This window comes from Saccopteryx bilineata, chromosome 2, assembly GCF_036850765.1.
Source record: "Saccopteryx bilineata isolate mSacBil1 chromosome 2, mSacBil1_pri_phased_curated, whole genome shotgun sequence".
NCBI classification, from domain to species: Eukaryota; Metazoa; Chordata; class Mammalia; order Chiroptera; family Emballonuridae; genus Saccopteryx; species Saccopteryx bilineata.
The window spans coordinates 306,518,442-306,536,722 of record NC_089491.1 but is presented as its reverse complement, the minus strand read 5'-3'; the positions used below and the strand labels follow the sequence as shown (position 1 = coordinate 306,536,722).

Here is an 18,281-nt window from a genome sequence, read left to right as displayed (position 1 = left end):
TGGTGGGTGCATCTCCCGCCCAGGACCTGGGGCCGAGCAGCGAGCTGGAGAGATGTCTGCAATCTGGATGGTTTTACACTCCTTCAACCCCGCTTTCCACACCACTCCACTCGGACGCTCTCCTCAGACAGTGTAAAGTTACTTCTTTACTTTATAAATCACCATTACTGTGGAACCATGGGTGGTTAGAAAATTTTACTACTAACAGAGATACAAAAATGGGCAGTAGATATAAAAGGTTGACTACCCCTCATCGAGCCATTGATATGAGTGAGGTATTAAAATCCCCTACTATTATAGTATTGCTGTTGATCACGCACTTTAAGTTCATCAAAATCTGCTTTATATATTTAGGTGCTCCTATATTAGGTGCATAGATATTTATAATGGTTATATCTTCCTGTTAGATTGCTCCTTTTATGATTATGTAGTGATGTTCTTTATCTCTTACTATAACCTTTGTTTTAAAGTCTATTTTGTCAGATATAAGTATTGCTACCCCAGCTTTTTTTTCATTTCCATTTGCATGAAATATTTTTTCTGTCCCTTCACTTTCAGTCTATGTGTATCCTTTGTTTTGAGGTGGGTCTCTTGTAGACAACATATGTACAGGTCCTGTTTTCTTACCCATGCAGCTACCCTATGTCTTTTGATTGGAGCATTTAATCCATTTACATTTAAGGTTATTATTGATATATTGTTGTTTATTGCCATTTTTATTTTAATCTACATTCCTGTTTTTCTAGATTCCCCCCCCCCTTTATTTTGTTTACAACAGGCTCCTTAACATTTGTTGCAGCATTGGTTTGGTTGTAATAAATTTTTTAAGTTTGATTTTTTTTTTTTGGTCTGGGAAACTTTTTATTTCTCCTTCAATTTTAAATGATTGCCTTGCTGGATAGAGAAATCTTGGTTGTAGGCTTTTGTTTTGCTTTACTTTGAATATTTCTTGCTATTCCTTTCTGGCCTCTAATGTTTCTCTTGAAAAGTCAGATGTCATCCTTATGGGGGCTCCTTTGTATGTGATCCACTGCTTTTTTCTTGCAGCTTTTAGTATTCTTTCTTTATCTCTTAACTTTGGTATTTTGATTATGATGTGTCTTGGTGTAGGCCTCTTTGGGTTCCTCTTTAATGGGACTCTCTGTGCTTCTTGAACTTTTGTGACTTTTTCCTTCATTAATTCAGGGAAGTTTTCAGCTATGATTTTTTCAATCAGGTTCTCTATCCCTTGTTCTTTCTCTTCTCCTTCAGGAACCCCTATGATGCAGAACTTGTTTCTCTTCATGTTGTCACAGAGCTCTCTTGGAATTTCCTAAGACTTTTTGATCCTCTTTTCTTTTTGCTGTTCTGCTCCCGTGCTTTTGTTTATCTTGCTATCTATATCGCTGATTTAATCCTCCACTTCATTCAGTCTGCTGTTAATTCCTTTTAGTTTAGTCTTAATTTCTAATATTGTATTTGTCATTTCTGTCTGATTCTTTTTTATGATTTCAATGTTCTTTTTGATGCTTGTTATCTGTTTATATAGGTGCTCATTATGTCCGTCCATTGTTGCTCTAAGATCCTTGAGCATCTTAACAATAATTATTTTAAACTCTGCATCTGGTATCTTGGTTATTTCCATCTTATTCAGTTCTTTTTCTAGGGATTTTCTAGTTGATTCATTTGGATTGCATGTCTCTGTCTTTCTATTTTGTCTGTGTATAAACTCCTACTTTGGGTGTGCTGTTTGTGTAGCTAGCTGAGTATAGAGTTGGTGTTGTCGGCCTCCAGCTTCCAGTTGTGTTGTTTCTAAACCTTCTTGGGTTGGCATCAGCTGTTCTTTGTAATCGCTGTGGGCTACTTGTCTGCTGCTACTGCTCTTTTTGCTATTTAGGTCAGTGTTTTCTATGCCTTAGCTGGGTCAGGTGTGAGAAACCCTTTGTTAAGATACCACTCTAACAAGGGTTATTAAGTCCTGAACTGATACTTCCCATATCTGGCCACTGAATGTGCCAGCCCTGGACCTCCCTGGCTGGAACCTGGCACAGACCAGTGGGGATCACTGCCTATGGCTGGCCCTTAGCAATCTTCTTGGAGCTACAGGCAATCCAGAATTTGTGGCTGCCTCTGCTGGGCCCAGGTGCCATTGTAAATATCAGCTGCACTCCTAGGCTGGTTTTTATCTACTCTTGGCCAGTGGGTATGGCTTCTGTGTTCCTGAAGTGTGGTCTGCCCACTGGCCTGCCACCACCACCTCCTCCTCAGGTGCTCAGGCACAGGCATCACTGGTGCCGGCCCGCCATCACTGCAGCCACAACCAGGCCTGCTTGCCCTTCAGCAAGTACTCAGCAGCATGGGGGGATGGTGTAGCTCAGACCTCAGCACTCAAAACCTGTGTCTCTAATGCGCCCCCTGCTTCTAAGTGACTCTTTGCTCTGTCTAGAGCAGAAAAGCCTCTGGTGGCTGTGGCAATTTCTTCCCTTTGCTGGTGTTGCTTCTCCCAGAAAAAATGGCCACTTAAGATTTGGGGAGTGACTTACACAGGGGTTAGAGTGGCTGTTCCCTACAATGTCTCTCCCTGTGCCTTTGAGATTACACTCTCCTCTTGCAACTCCAGTCCTCTCAGCTCTCCCTGCTTCCAAAGCCCCAGGTAAGTGGCTGTGAATGAGGTTTTCTGTGTGGTCCCTTTAAGACAGAGCTTGGGTCTGAGGGTTCTGTCTCTTTCTTGCAAACAATAACCCAGCTCTTTTCTCAGCTAAATACTGTCCATAAGCTTCCTTTAGTCTCTGGGGCCCTAGGCTGGGGCTCCAGCCCTGGGGTGTAAGATCCACAATTCTCCAGGCAACCCACCTGTAAAGCCAGGAGCCAGGGCCAAGGCCACCACAACAGCAGCCCAACTCATGCAGGTTCGCATTGGATTCGGACAGTCGGTAAAGAAACAATGGAGCCAAAATCTGATGGGCCAACATCTTTAATCCTAGCTTGCACCTGGTGGGCAAGTAAAAACACACACTGGGCTCCAAAACCCACTCACATTCAGTGCTCACAAAGCTACTGATTTATCCGAGTTTCCTAGAATCAAAGGTTTCTAGCTCACCAGACTTATTCACCTCTATTCCCCATCTCCTTCCTTCTCCCTGCACAAACTCGGCACTAACTGGCTTCTCACTCAACACTCCACCATCTTGGCTGCTTCTCCTGGCCTCCTCCACGTGGCCCTTCTCTGCTCTCCTCTCTGCTCTCTCCTCTAATGATAATCTCAGGAACCAAGAGCGCAAGCTCCTGTTCTGCCTCCATTTTATAGTGTAGAAATTAAAACCTTTAATCCAATATACAAAACAGGGAAGTCTCTAATACAAAGTCACTTATCTGGGGCATGATGGTATTGTACCACCCCACATCAAAACAGGTGGGAAAGGCTTAATCCTAAAACCAAGCCCCAGGCTATAAGGATTCTGCCTGCCTTTAGCCCACCCCCAACACACATTAATATCACTTGGGTGATAGCCTCCTTGTGGGCAGCACCATCTTTAACAAAGTGAGCATAATATATTTTATCTGCCCAACACCACCCCACCGTGAGAGTCCCTCCAGGCCACAGCTCACTCCTGGGAGCTGAGCAGCCCTTTCTGCATCTCCACCCTTCCTACCAGTCCCAGTGTGGTTTCTTCAGTGATCTTTGGTTATAGATTGCTCTTAGTTTAGTCCCAAGTTGGTTTTTCAAGATGATTGTTCTTAAGTTAAGTTGTAATCCACTTTGGTTATGGGAGGTGGGAGTTGGAATGTCCACCTACTCTATTGCCATCTTCTCTCATTCCCCCACATTCTTAATATATGTGTTTGTTTATTTTTAAGCCAATTAAATACAGCTTCCTTCCCCCCTACAAATTAACAATACCATCTGGAGGTATAAAAATATCATATATCTACACACATGAACATTTAAACAAATGCAAACAGAGACTTATGACTTCCATAAAGGAAGTGGTATCAATCCAAATGACCTTTCCTTCCACCCCCTCCCCCACCATTTTTGTTGTTGTTGTTATTAAGAATTACATTCCTTAAATTTACATTTTTTTGCCTGGCCTGTGGTAACACCATGGATAGGGCATCGGTCTGGACTGCTGAGGTCACTAGTTTGAAACCTTGGGCTTGCTCAGTCAAGGCACAAAATGCAAGCAATCAGTGAATAACTAAAGTGAATCAACTATGAGTTGATACTTCTTGCTCCCCTCCCCTTTCTGTGTAAAATCAATAGACACAATTTGCATTTTAAAAAGATAGCCTAAATAAGAGTTCCTAGAGGAAACTAGGAATTTACAACTCAATGGCACAGAGGAAGAAATGCAAGCTCCTCCTAGAAGGACTTTGGTTTCTTGAAGCCAATATATGCAAGCCATTTGAGATTAATGGAGGGCTGTGGGGATGGTTAAAAGGATTGGTGGTTTTGAATGTTTCTGGAGCCACACACCTGATCCTGTAAAGCAGGGGTCCCCAAACTTTTTACACAGCGGGCCAGTTCACTGTCCCTCAGACCATTGGAGGGCCGCCACATATACAATGCTCCTCTCACTGACCACCAATGAAAGAGGTGCCCCTTCTGGAAGTATGACGGGCCGGATAAATGGCCTCAGGGGCCACAGGCAGCCAGCAGGCTGTAGTTTGGGGACACCTGATGTAAAGACTGAATTTGTAAAACAAGAACAGCTTCAATTCCTCAAGGAACTGAGTTGCTACCTAAATGACATTATAGATTAGATCACTTATCTCACTGTATTATCTCTCTATTTTTTATTTTTTAAACTGAATTTATTGGGATGACATTGGTTAATAAAATTACATAGGTTTCAGGTGTATCATTCCATAATACATCATCTGTATGCTGCAACACATATCAGTTTTATTTACTCAAATGAAGGAGACTAGCAATTAAATTTCTTGTATACATTTTTAAATTTGGCCTTTCCATCCCTACCAATAGAACAACTGTTATGAGAGTGCCTTAAAAAATAAACAATTCAATGTAGAAGTTTTTCCAATTCTAAGGATCCATCATCTGGCTTTTGTCAGGATGCTCGATTAATCTCACTAGCAGCTCAAACCAGTAAGTTGTTTATGGCTTAACCTGGGGGTAGTCAACCTTTTTATATCTACCACCCACTTTTGTATCTCTGTTAGTAGTAAAATTTTATAACCGCCCACCAGTTCCACAGTAATGGTGATTTATAAAGTATGGAAGTAGCTTTACTTTATAAAATTTATAAAGCAGAGTTACAGCAAGTTAAAGCATATAATAATTATTATTTACCAAGTACTTTATGTCAGATTTTCACTAAATTTGGCAGAATAAATCTTTATAAAACAGCTTACTATAGTTAAATCTATCTTTTTATTTATATTTTGGTTGCTCCACTACCGCCCACCAGAAAGCTGGAACACCCACTAGTGGGCAGTAGGGACCAGGTTGACTACCACTAGCTTAACCAAACAAAAAGACCAAAATCCAGAAAACTCATTCCTGGAATAATCTAAGACAGTAAAGGCTCCTTCTTTGCTACAGGCAGTAAAGCAATGAAGGTTGAGACAACAAAGGCTGTTACAGACTGGTGTTATATCTGGACAGCCAGGAAACAAACATTTTGCCACACAATTAAGTAGCCAAATTAAGGAGTCTTTAATTTTTTTTTTTTTTTTTTTTTTTCTGAAGCTGGAAACGGGGAGAGACAGTCAGACAGACTCCCGCATGCGCCCGACCGGGATCCACCCGGCACGCCCACCAGGGGCGAAGCTCTGCCCACCAGGGGGCGATGCTCTGCCCCTCTGGGGCGTTGCTCTGCCGCGACCAGAGCCACTCTAGCGCCTGGGGCAGAGGCCAAGGAGCCATCCCCAGCGCCCGCGCCATCTTTGCTCCAATGGAGCCTTGGCTGCGGGAGGGGAAGAGAGAGACAGAGAGGAAGGGGGGGGTGGAGAAGCAAATGGGTGCTTCTCCTATGTGCCCTGGCCGGGAATCGAACCCGGGTCTCCCGTACGCCAGGCCAACGCTCTACCGCTGAGCCAACCAGCCAGGGCCAAGGAGTCTTTAATTTTTTTTAAATTCATTTTAGAGAGGAGAAAGAGAGAGAGAGAGGGAGAAAGGGAGGAGCAGGAAGCATCCACTCCCATATGTGCCTTGATGAGGCAAACCCAGGGTTTCAAACTGGCAACCTCAGCATTTTCAGTTCAACGCTTTATCCACTGTGCCACCACAGGTCAGGCAAGGAGTCTTTAATTTAATGCCGGTGACCACGAGTAGATTCAAATCTTAAAAAACTCGTGGCCCTGAATGAACTCAGGGGTTTGCTTTTAAAGGCAAAAAGAAGTGAGGGAGGAGGTGAGCATCTAGCTAAAGCAGTTTTACAGAAGTGAAACATGCTTTTGGTTATTGTTGGAACAATCTAGGGAGAGAGTGCTCAGCAAAGCATTTTACAAAAAGCAAAAGAATGTGCTCGGTTATTCTGGCCTTTTACAAAGGTTGTTAAGGCAGCACCTTGAGGGTTTTGTGGAATCTAGACATTAGGGAGCATTTATGGCCTTTACAGAATTCTTTTCATTTACTCATCTACAAATCTTCCAAAACTCATTCTGTGGTCAGGGATATGGTGTTTCTACATTTCACTGGGACCCCTCATGACAAATTCCCCTGAGAACTGGCACAGTTCATAAAAAGGCCAATAGTTGCCAGTTGATTGGCTACAACTAACCAGTCATAAATTCCTGGGCAACAGTCTTACTAGATACAGCTGCCTAAATTCTAGTTTATTTGGCCATGAGATGCCCACTAGTAAGTGCACCTTCCAGTTGATGGAAATCAGAGGAAAATACTTTTGTTGGTCAGAAAGCCAAGCTATCAGGGCATAGAACAAGACAGAAGAAAAAAACCTCATCTGGTTTTTATATAAGGACCCACAGTAAAGTTTGTCTAAACAAAAGCCAGTATAGGGAGATACACTAGCTTGTCAGTTTGAGGGGGCCATCATGGACAACAGGTTTACAGGATTTATGCCTGTGTCTTCCCCTACAAAATCTATATATAATGACAACAGTACACAGAAAGAGACAAGGAAAGGGAAAAGGAGCATTCAAAATAATTAGTACTCACCAGCCTGACCAGTGGTAGTACAGTGGATACAGCATCAACCTCAGGTCCCTGGTTCCAAACCCCAAGGTTGCCAACTTGAGTGCAGGGTTGCTGGCTTGAGCACAGGATCATTGATATCATCCCAAGGTCACTTGGCTTGAGCCCAGAGGTCACTGGCTTGAGCAAAGCGTCGCTGTCTCTGCTTGACCTCCTCAATTCAAGATACATAAAAGCAGCAATCAATGAACAACTAAAGTGAAGCAATTATGAGTTGATACTCTCACTCTCTCACCTTCCTCTCTCTCTCCTTTTTTATCTGTCTCTCACTAAAAAAAAAAAAGAAAAAGAAAAAAGTTGTATTTATCCACCAGGAAAAAATCATTGAGAGCTGCTGAACTCCCAAGACACTTTTAATGAGGCTGAAAAGCCCCTCCTGCAAGGAAAATACAGTTTTCATGTAGTATCAAGCTCTCAGTTGCTCACTTCCCAGGAAACGTTTCATAAGTAAAGAATGTCTTCTTCAGAGAGAAAAAATTCCTCTTGTTTTAGTAAACTCCTAGTTGCTCAGCTCCCAAGAAACCTTCCACAGGTGAAGGAGGTTTACTCCTGAAGGAAAAAATTCCTTATGCAATAGCAACTCCTGTGGCAGAAGACACATGCTGTCACTGTGACAATTGTCCCCATGGCAACTGCCCCCTCTCCCCTGGGAAAATCTCTTCTGATCTCAAATAATGACAGCAACTTCAAAATGAGGGTGGTCTGAACCCAAGAAGTCTTCAGGGTCAGAGAAGTAGTGGTTCCTGAAAACGTGAGCACAGAAGAGTCTCTATAAGTACCATACAGTTCCAGTAAATGCCAGTACACAAGGGTGTGGTCACCTTTGATCCCACTTATGACACCAGATATGATAACCTAAAAATAAAAGGCCAAAGTGAGAGGCAATGAAAAGTTATTTGAGATCTAAAAATATAGCTATTTAGGCTAAAATCCAAATAGAGTTCTGATTAGGAGGTGAAGTCAAGGAGTATTTATAAGAATGGGAAGGGGAACAATCACATAAAACGAAAGGAGGAAATTTTAAAAGGTGTTGATATTCTAACATAGTGACGCTAATTTTAAAGAATGTCTTTAATTTTCAGTTTTATAGTCATATTATCTGCTTTATTGTTATCTTTATTTAGGATAATACTGCTGTAGACCCAGTCCAAGGATTCTTTTCCCCAGTTTTAACATTCCAAAGGATTGAAGAGTTAGATGGTCAACGCATTCCTCTGGATGGCAGCTCTGACTCCATTTTGAAGTGGCTCCATTTATATTATATTTTACATGATAATTTATATCTTCAGTGGCAGAAGTAAATCTTCAAGTAATTTTTTTTAAAAAGGGCTATTAGGTTTTCAATTATGGAGCCCTTACATATCTGAGAATTCTTTCCTGTTTTCTTCACCCAGGAACATTCATTTGCTTGGATGTAAAATACTATTTTGCTTATCTTTTTTTTTTTTTTTTTTTTGCTTATCTTTTTAGAGAGAGAGACAGAGACAGAGACAGACAGGAAGGGAGAGAATTGAGAATCATCCACTCATAGTTGCGCCACTTTAGTTGTTCATTGATTGCTTCTCATATGTGTCTTGACTTGGGGACTCTGGCTTAGCCAGTGACCCCTTGCTTAAGCCAGTGACTTTGGGCTCAAGCCAGCGAACTTTGGGCTCAAACCAGCAACCATGGAGTCATGCCTATGATCCCACACTGAAGTCGGCAACCTGCGCTCAAGCTGGCAACCTTGGGGTTTGAACCTGGGTCCTCAGAGTCCCAGGTTGATGCTCTACTCATTGTGCCACTACCTAGTCAGCCTATTTTGCTTATCTTTTTAATGTCTAGCTTAATATATGATAGCTTATACATTTTTATGCATTCCTTTTCTTTTTTTGATTGAGTGCAGTGAACTTTATTGATGGTTCATGACAATGTAGGGCTCCCTAAGCTCCTCCCCTTCTTCAAGGGGTCTAGGATAGAAACTGTGGATGTCAGTAGATTCTCAATGTATTAGGGGATCAATCTGAGGCAAGGAATCCCTAGCAGCTGAGAGCCTGTCTTCCTCTTGCTGGGGCTGATTGTCAAGGGGACTCTTCCTCCTTCAAGGCTATGCAGACCAAAAGGCCCACCACATACCACTCTGTTATGTAACCAAATTTATAGTCATATCAGGAATGAGCTTGACAAAGCGGTTGTTGAAGGCAAGGCCAACCCCAGCATTGAAAGTAGAGTGTGTGCCACTGTTAAAGTCAAAGAAGACACCTTGTCCTCAGTATAGCCCAGGATGCCTTTGAAAGTGTTCTCCAATGCCTGTTTCACCACCTCCTTGATGTCATTGTATTGGCGACTTTCTCCAAGCAGCAGGTCAGATACACAGCTGACACATTGGGGGGTAGGGACAGAGAAGGTCATGCCAGTGAGCTTCCCATTTAGCTCAGGAAAGACCTTGTTCATAGCCTTGGCAGAGCCAATCGGAGGGTTGATTTTCTGGGCAGCTTCTTGGTCATCACGGAACAACTTCCCAGAGGAGCCATCCACACTCTTCTGGGTGGCAATGATGACATGGATTGTGGTCATGATTCCCTCTTTGATGCCAAAGTTTTTATGGATGACCTTGGCCAGGAGGGTCAAGAAGTTGGTGGTGCAGGAAGCATTGCTGACAATCTTGGGGGAGTTGTCATATTTCTCATGATTTATACCCATCACAAACATGAGGACATCTGCAGTAGGAGAAGAAATGATGACCCTCCTGGCTCTACCCTTCAAGTGAGCCCCTGCCTTCTCTAAGGTAGTAAAGAAACCAGTGCACTCTACAACATATGCAGCACCAGCATCACCCCATTTGATGTTGGAAGGATCTTGCTCCTGGAAGATAAAGATGGGCTTCTCATTCTCAGCCTTGACTATTCAGTGTCTTTGAACTTGCCATTGGTAACATCATACTGGAACATGTAGACCATGTAGTTGAGGTTAATAAAGGGGTTGTTGAGGGAAACAATATCCACTGTTCCAGCAGCCCCAGTGACCATGTGCCTAATGGAGTCAAATCCATTCATTCTGACCTTCTCTACTGTGTCTCAGGGTTGTGGTTGGCACACACTGGAAGACATGGCATGAGAGAAGCAGAGAACCTTCTGAAGCAATCTATTATATTGTCTTGATTGTAACATTGGTGAAAATCTGGCTTCATACCTATATGTAATTGGAAAAGAGAGTTATTTTAATAATCTTTTTAGATGATTCTATGTATTCTCTTTTGACACTATGCCAAAATTCAATAAATAGTAGTTTCTTAAATGTTACTTGCAATGTGAAATCTAAGACCATATCAACTAACTGTTCTTACTCTGTTAAATTAGACTCCATTAATCTATCTTTCACTGTGATTGAAAAATTTTTTTTTTTTGTACTTTTCTGAAGCTGGAAACGGGGAGAGACAGTCAGACAGACTCCCGCATGCACCCGACTGGGATCCACCTGGCACGCTCACCAGGGGGCGACGCTCTGCCCACCAGGGGGCGATGCTCTGCCCCTCTGGGGTGTTGCTCTGCCGCGACCAGAGCCACTCTAGCACCTGGGGCAGAGGCCAAGGAGCCATCCCCAGCGCCCGAGCCATCTTTGCTCCAATGGAGCCTCGCTGCGGGAGGGGAAGAGAGAGACAGAGAGAAAGGAGAGGGGGAGGGGTGGAGAAGCAGATGGGCGCTTCTCCTGTGTGCCCTGGCCGGGAATCGAACCCGGGACTTCTGCACGCCAGGCCAATGCTCTACCACTGAGCCAACAGGCCAGGGCCTGATTGAAATTTTTATTGGTACATAATTTTGTATCAGCATGCATTTGATCACTTGAAATTAGTGGTTCACTGAGACATTCAGGCCTTCCAAACATAAACATATTTCATTTAACAACATGAAAATAATTACTTTCATTTGTTTTACTGCTGATATCATCAGAAAACTTTTTAAGTATAGGGAGCAGAGGCAATTTTTCTAATAATTTAATTTTTCACTTGAAAAAATATTTTAATTGGGAACAGATACCATCAATCATTTTCTTTGAAGTGATAGGCTCACTTTGTTGATTTTACAGAGAAATTTTGCCTATAGCCAAGTCTCAACAACAATGGTTTGTCTGTCAGTAGTTTTTTCAAGTAAAAAATAATAAAACATGAAAAAAGAAGCTAGTTCAGTTTGTGACTCAATCACACAAATGCTTTTCTTGAGACAACCATTATATGGTACATCACTAGATAGGAGAAATGCATTTGGTTGTTGTTGCTTTTTCTTTTTTAATCACAAATAAGATTTTTTTATCTGTCATTAAAGTCTGAATTTTAAACAGATTCTTAGACTGGGGACTCATATCCATTAGTTCATCTCTAGTGCCTGTCTCATCCTCACTAGCTTTTCCAAAACTGCTATCTTCACCATGAAGCTCCATGAGTTTTCCCAGTTCAAACTTGGGCTTTTTAGCCTTTTGACTTTCCTAACAAAGACATCATTGAGTGAACAGAATGGCAAGCCTCATCTCTCTTTCCCGATGCTATCTAGAATCAATTTAGAGCACTTCTTTCAAGTCAATTGTCTGCACCTCTTAGGTCATTATTTCCATCATCTTCTGGATTTGGTGGATGTGTTGTTGTTGAGCATAAGAGGTCTTCCAAATCTGACTGTTGTGAATTTTAGTAAAACCAACACAAACTAGACAAAGCAAATAATCATTGATGGTCTTGATGTCAACATGAGCTTCAATCAATCATGGTCTGCTATTTTTTACTATGGAGCATATTTTATCACAGGTAAGATTCATGCCATAAAAATTAGTTAGGCCCTGGCCGGTTGGCTCAGCGGTAGAGTGTCGGCCTGGCGTGCGGGGGACCCAGGTTCGATTCCCGGCCAGGGCACATAGGAGAAGCACCCATTTGCTTCTCCCCCCCCCTCCTTCCTCTCTGTCTCTCTCTTCCCCTCTCGCAGCCGGGGCTCCATTGGAGCAAGGATGGCCCGGGCGCTGGGGATGGCTCCTTGGCCTCTGCCCCAGGCGCTAGAGTGGCTCTGGTCACCACAGAGTGATGCCCCGGAGGGGCAGAGCATCGCCCCCTGGTGGGCAGAGCGTCACCCCTGGTGGGCACGCCGGGTGGATCCTGGTCGGGCGCATGCAGGAGTCTGTCTGACTGTCTCTCCCCGTTTCCAGCTTCAGAAAAATACAAAAAAAAAAAAAATTAGTTATTGTCCTGAACATCCTCAATAATTAGCTTAAATTTTCTAAATGCAACTTCATCATTCGGCAGATAACTTTGGTCCACTTCATAAGCACAACCCTTGAGACCATCAGATGTGATTTTAGTTCCTTGAGTTCTCATGATTAGTGTTTTCCCAATATTTCTTATATTGAAATAGCTGGTGCTTTCACATCACACCAGTCTTATAAAATGGACTTACCACTTTCTTCTTGGCTCCCTTTTAGCTTGCCAACAGTGCTTGTTCTTGCTGATTGCCATGGTGCTGCTCAGAGAGCCAAAAAGGCCAGAAATGCATTTTGTATATTTATTTGCTACATATAATATTTTGTAAATTTGCATTTAAGATTCAAGATTTAGTAAAGTTAGCCTGACCTTTGGTGGTGCAGAAGATAAGATGTTGACCTGGAACATTGAGATCTCCTGTTTGAGATCCCAAGCTTCCCCAGTCAAGGCACACATGAGAAGCAATTATGAGTTGATGTTTCCCACTCCTTACTCCCACCTTTCTCTCTTTCTCTCTTCTCTCTAAAATCAATACATAAAAATCTTTAAAAAAAAAGATTTATAAAAGTTACCATTTTTTTTTCCTCAAGTGAACTCTTTTCATTACCCTTGCCAGAGGGTGATGGTGAATAATATAACTACTAGCACAGTTGGTACCTGGGCATTAATTTGTGCTGAACTGCCAACAATTTTACTCACTTTTGATTTTTTTTAACTTTTCTTTTTTAGATTTTATTTATTCATTTTTAGAGAGTGAGGCCAGAGAGAAAGAGACAGAGAGAGAGAGAGAAGGGGGAGGAGCAGGAAGCATCAACTCTCATATGTGCCTTGATCAGGCAAGCCCAGGGTTTCAAATGAGCAACCTCAGCATTCCAGGTCGATGCTTTATTCACTGCGCCACCACAACCACTATTGCTTTTTTAGCGACAGTACAAATATCAACAGTGAAAAGGCAAATCATATCTTAGTATTATTATAAAAAAAAGCTTGGTCTTGTGAACACCCTGAAAAAATACTTCAAAGAACTTAAGGGGCCAATGGGCTACACTCTGAAAATATCTGTTTTAGTACATATTTTTGCTGACTTGTGGCTGTGTCACATAATTTTTCCTTCAAAATTTTGTATCCATTGTTCTATTTACTTCCTATATTTAGTATTCCAGAAAAGATTAAAATCAAACATATATTTTTACCTTTAGAGCTAACTTGTTTATTTTTTTTATGTTATAACATTTTTTTCTGTAATTTTGTGATTAAGAAAATTTGCCAAATTGTGTCTATGTGGGTCTGTTGGTTAATTTTTATTTAATACAGTGATTCCCTTTCATCTTAATGCTTAAGGCTTTTTACCAGCTTCAAAAACTTTAAACTTTGTTTTCATTTTTTCCTCCCTAAGAAACAACAGTAAGCTATTGAGTTAAATCTATATATTTTCTGTTCTCTATTGCTATCATTTTTTATTATTTCATTTTTTTCCTCTTACTCCGCATTTTAGGAGTTCTTTCATATTTTCCCTCTACATAATTTATTACATTGTCTAGAATGTCAATTTTATGCATCCTTTTGTTGTATATTACTTTTTCATTTTCGTTAAAGTTCTTCCATATTTTACCTTTACTTCTCTCTTGTGGTCTTTGTATTTTATCCTGCTATCTTTTCATTGCTTATGTTCCCTGTTAATGACTTTTTGATCCTTCTTTTGTAGAAGATATGACCTCTTATATCTTAGTGAAGGGATTATTTAAAGGATTATTTAACATTTTAAAGGTTACAGGTCTTTATTATCTTAATAAAGACTTAGTTTTGTCTGACCAGGCGGTGGCACAGTGGATAGAGTGTTCAAAACCCAGAGGTCGCTGGCCTGAGCGCAGGCTCACCAGTTTAAGTGCAGAGTTGCTGGCTTGAGTGTGGGATTATAGACATAAACCTGTGGTCACTGGTTTAATCCCAAATATCGCTGGCTTGAAGCACAAGGTCACTGACTTGAGTCCAAGGTCACTGTCCTCAGCAAGGGGTCACTTGCTTTGCTGGAGTCACCCAGTCAAGACACATATGAGAAAGCAATCAATGAACAAGTAAGTTGCTACCACAAAGAATTGATGCTTCTCATCTCTCTCTTCCTGTCTGTCTCTATCTGTTCCTCTCTCTGTCTCTCTCTCTGTGTCTCTGTTACACACACACACACACACAAAACAAGATTTAGTTTTTATCAGACAAAATAGAAAGTGTATATTTTCCTTTAGTTTCATTTATGCTCATTTTTAGACTGTCTGAACACCTTGTCAGGGCTTTAGCTGTTTGGCAAGTTATGTGCATAAATCTTGACCCTATGCCCTAGGTCTTGTAAGTGTTCCCCTAGAGCCGTGATGGCAAACCTTTTTATAAAAACCACCCAATTTTGCAGTGCTGGTCAACCTAGTCCCTCCCACCCACTAATGGGCATTCCAGCTTTCATGGTGGGCCAATCGTGGCACCATTTGGTTGCTCCGCTACTGCCCACCATGAAAGCTGGAACACCCACTAGTGGGCTGGAGGGACCAGGTTTGACCAGCACTGCAAAAGTGGACAGTTTTTATAAAAAGGTTCGCCATCACGGCCCTAGAGACTACTAAGACGGCATACTAAGATGAAATTTCAACTTCCAATCCATTGTTTTCTGATACTCTGAATCAATGTGTTGGGGGAGAGTACATTTTTTCACCACTTGGTGTTTCCTTCAATGTAAGGAGAACTTCATTAGGATAACTTTCCTGAATATTTTTTACTTCCTCACTCTTGGCTTCCCAGAGGGTTATCTGAGTGAAAGTCCCTCAAGAGACCCTCAGCCACTACTCACTCCTGGGAGCAGGACAGCCCTTTTTGTGTCTTCACTCTTTCTATCAGTTTCAATGTGGCTTATACTCCTCTTAATTTAGTCCCAAGTTGGTTTTTCAAGATGATTGTTCTTAACTTCAGTTGTAATTCAATTTGGTCCTGGGAGGTGTCAGTTGAAACATCTGCCTACTCATCACCATTTTGGGATCCTCCTAAAATTTTTTTGATGGTATTGACATCTCAAGATCATCACACTAGTCACACAGTAATAATATTATTCTGCTTGTACCCCTTCAGCTGGAAAGACCAAGTACCTAAGTGCTTTTAGGGAGGGCTTTCACTTCTGAACATAGATGTGTAAACTGGGAATAGATTTATCCTCCCATTTTAATTGACTAAAAACTGAGACAAAAGAGAGTAAATGATTTTTCTAACATGGACAACAGAAAGTACAATGGCCCTTCATCTATCGCAGGGGTAAGGTTCCAGAACCCTCCATGATAGGCGAAAACCTGCAAAGTAATGACCTTATATTTATTTTGTTATTTATATATATAGAACACAGTGCTCTGGTTAATCGCCTCCCATCCATCAGCCAATAGTGTGCCATGTACAATCTCATGTGGCAAACTAGCTCAAGTAGAAGCAGCCGTAGCTGCATTTTCCATATGTGCGAGTCTTTGTCTACTCATCTGCTGTACACTACGTGTTTTTTTTTGATTTAGTATTCTTTTAACACGTTTTAATTAATATTTTTATATTGTTTTCATTTTTTAGGATAGAAAATGCTTATTTTACTGCAAAAATAATTAAAATAATAAATATATAAAAATACTTATATTCCACAAAATCCCATGATGTAGCAAAAATTCCACGATATATAATTAGGTATATACAATTTAACAATCCACAATACAGTGAGACTGCAAAAAGTGAACCACGATATGGTAAGGGATGACTATATAGAACAGCGGTTCTCAACCTGTGGGTCGTGATCCCTGTGTTTTGGTCATTTGACCCCCACTGGGGTCGTGACCCACAGGTTGAGAACCGCTGATATAGCAGAATGGTCAATGGGAGAAAAAGAAAATTTTTAAAAAAAAATTGAGTCACCTAACCTCATAACTGGAGATCATTTCTAGACCTCAGCACAGTGATGAGAAACAGAACCCAGGGTCTCCTTGAGTTAGGGAGCTATAGTTGAAAATGTGAAAGGTCAAGATATTTGCAATTCACAGGGCAAAATATTGGAGAGAAGAGAGATGCAGAGATCTACAGAGTATTTCCTGTAGTCTTTTTTTTTTAATTTTTATTTTATTTATTCATTTTTAGAGAGGGGAGAGAGAGAGACAGAGAAGGAGAGAGAGACAGAGAGAGAGAGAGAGAAGTGGGGAGGAGCTGGAAGCATCAACTCCCATATGTGCCTTGACCAGGCAAGCCCAGGGTTTCAAACCGGCGACCTCAGCATTTCCAGGTCGACGCTTTATCCACTGCGCCACCACAGGTCAGGCTCCTGTAGTCTTCAGTTAAATACTGATCAACACATGGAGCAAAGTTGGCCCTGGCACTAAGGATGGCTCCATTGCCTCTGCCTCAGGTGCTAGAATGGCTCTGGTTGCAACAGAGCAATGCCCCAGATAGGCAGAGCATCGCCCCCTGGTGGGCATGCCAGGTGGATCCCGGTCGGGCACATGCGGGAGTCTTTTTGACTGCCTCCCTATTTCCAACTTTGGAAAAATACAAAAAAAAAATCCACCATAGACCCAATAAAATAGCTATTGATATAAGCAGCAGAATGACTCTCAGAAAAATACTTGGTGTTGTGAGTAGTTCATATTCCCCATAATCAGTGTGGAACAACCTTGTAATACGTGATGTTAAGGTAGAGTACTGAGAAGGGTTGCTTCAGTAGTAGGACCAATTTAATTCTAAAATAAAGATGGCTCTGATTTTACTTAACAAAGCTTAAAAGCAATTCTTGAAAGGACCAAACTATTTCCAAGTAGTTTAACAGTACCCCAGAATAAACACACAATATTTAAAGACTATGAAAAATTCAGCATCCTAGAATGTAAAATTCACGTCTGTCATCCAGTAAAACTTATCAGGCATGCAAATAGACAGGAAAATGCAACTTATAATGAAGAGAAAAATCAATCAATAGAAACAGACCCAGAAATGACATGATAGGTATATATTTCATAAATTCAAAAAGGTACAGAAAATTAAGAGCAAGTTAAGATCCTGGCTGGTTGGTTCAGTGGATAGAGAGTTGGCTCAGCATGCAGAAGTCCCCGATTTAGTCCCAGGTCAGGGCATACAAGAGAAGCAACCTCCTTCTTTTCTCCTCCTTCTCCCCCTTCTCTCTCTTCCAGTGTCTTAATTGGTTCAAGCATTGGCCCCAGGAGCTGAGGATAGCTCAGTTGGTCCCAGCATATCAGCCTCAGGTACTAAAAATAGCTCAACTGATTTCAGCATCAACCCCAGATGGCCAGGTGGATGGCACATGTGCGAGTCTGTCTCTCTATTCTCCCTCCTCTGACTTAAAAAAAAAAAAAAAAGCATGTTAAAAGGTATATAAAATGCAAAATAATTCACATAGAATTTTTAAAGATGAAAAATATGCTGATGGGATTTGTATTAGTCTGTTAGTACCACCATAAGAGAATGCCACAGGCTGGATGGTTTAAATGGCAGAAATTTATTTTCTCACAGTTCTAGGGGTTGAAATCCAAGATCAAGGTGGCAGCAGAGCTGACTTCTGGTGAGAACTCTCCTATTGGTTTGCAGATGGCCACCTCCTTTCTGTGTCCTCACATGACCTTTTCTCTGTATGCATACACTCCTGGTGTCTATTTCTCCTCTGATAAGGACACCAGACTTATTGGATTAGGAATCTACCCCCACCTTTATGGTCTTGTTTACTTTATTTACTTCCTTAAAGGCCCTATTTCAAAAAATAAGTAACACAGGGATTAAGGCTTCAACATATAAACTTTGAGGGTATCACAATTCAATCCATAACAAGATTAATAACAGATTAGACATTACAGAAAAATTGTTAGAAAACTTGAATGTAGCCATGGAAGT

At 41.4% G+C, this 18,281-nt stretch overlaps 2 pseudogenes; both read right to left on the bottom strand.

Moving 5' to 3' along the window:
• Window positions 1-9,219: 9,219 nt before the first annotated feature.
• Window positions 9,220-11,185, bottom strand: LOC136322553 (glyceraldehyde-3-phosphate dehydrogenase-like; annotated as a pseudogene).
• A 283-nt stretch (window positions 11,186-11,468) lies between these two features.
• LOC136323331 (small ribosomal subunit protein eS1-like) lies at window positions 11,469-12,632 on the bottom strand (annotated as a pseudogene).
• Between the last annotated feature and the right edge of the window lie 5,649 nt (window positions 12,633-18,281).